Below are 1,011 nucleotides of genomic sequence, written 5' to 3'. Positions count from 1 at the left end.
ATATATACATATATATATATATATATACATCTATATATCTCACTTCCTTCTTCTTTCTTTCTTCTTTCCTTCTCACTTCCTTCTCCTTTCCTTCTTCATTCCCTTTCTTTCCTTCTTTGTTCCCTCTCACTTCCTTCTCCCTTCCTTCTTTGTTCCTTCTCAGTTCCTTCTCCTTTCCTTCTCACTTCCTTCTTCGTTCCCTCTCACTTCCTTCTCCTTTCCTTCTCACTTCATTCTTCGTTCCCTCTCACTTCCTTCTCCTTTCCTTCTCACTTCATTCTTCCTTCCCTTTCATTTCCTTCTCACTTCCTTCTCCTTTCCCTCTCCTTTCCTTCTCACTTCCTTCTTCGTTCCCTCTCACTTCCTTCTCCTTTCCTTCTCACTTCCTTCTTCGTTCCCTCTCACTTCCTTCTCCTTTCCTTCTCACTTCCTTCTTCGTTCCCTCTCACTTCCTTCTCCTTTCCTTCTCACTTCATTCTTCGTTCCCTCTCACTTCCTTCTCCTTTCCTTCTCACTTCATTCTTCGTTCCCTTTCATTTCCTTCTCAGTTCCTTCTCCTTTCCTTCTCCTTTCCTTCTCACTTCCTTCTTCGTTCCCTCTCACTTCCTTCTCCTTTCCTTCTCACTTCCTTCTTCGTTCCCTCTCACTTCCTTCTCCTTTCCTTCTCACTTCATTCTTCGTTCCCTTTCATTTCCTTCTCACTTCCTTCTCCTTTCCCTCTCACTTCCTTCTTCGTTCCCTCTCACTTCCTTCTCCTTTCCTTCTCACTTCCTTCTCCTTTCCCCCTCACTTCCTTCTTCGTTCCCTCTCACTTCCTTCTCCTTTCCTTCTCACTTCATTCTTCGTTCCCTTTCATTTCCTTCTCACTTCTTCTCCTTTCCCCCTCACTTCCTTCTTCGTTCCCTCTCACTTCCTTCTCCTTTCCTTCTCACTTCATTCTTCGTTCCCTTTCATTTCCTTCTCACTTCCTTCTCCTTTCCCTCTCACTTCCTTCTTCGTTCCCTCTCACTT

This window comes from Cyclopterus lumpus, chromosome 24 (genome assembly GCF_009769545.1).
Source record: "Cyclopterus lumpus isolate fCycLum1 chromosome 24, fCycLum1.pri, whole genome shotgun sequence".
Taxonomy (NCBI): Eukaryota; Metazoa; Chordata; class Actinopteri; order Perciformes; family Cyclopteridae; genus Cyclopterus; species Cyclopterus lumpus.
The sequence above is the reverse complement of the archived record's forward strand: the minus strand, read 5'-3'. Positions refer to the sequence as shown.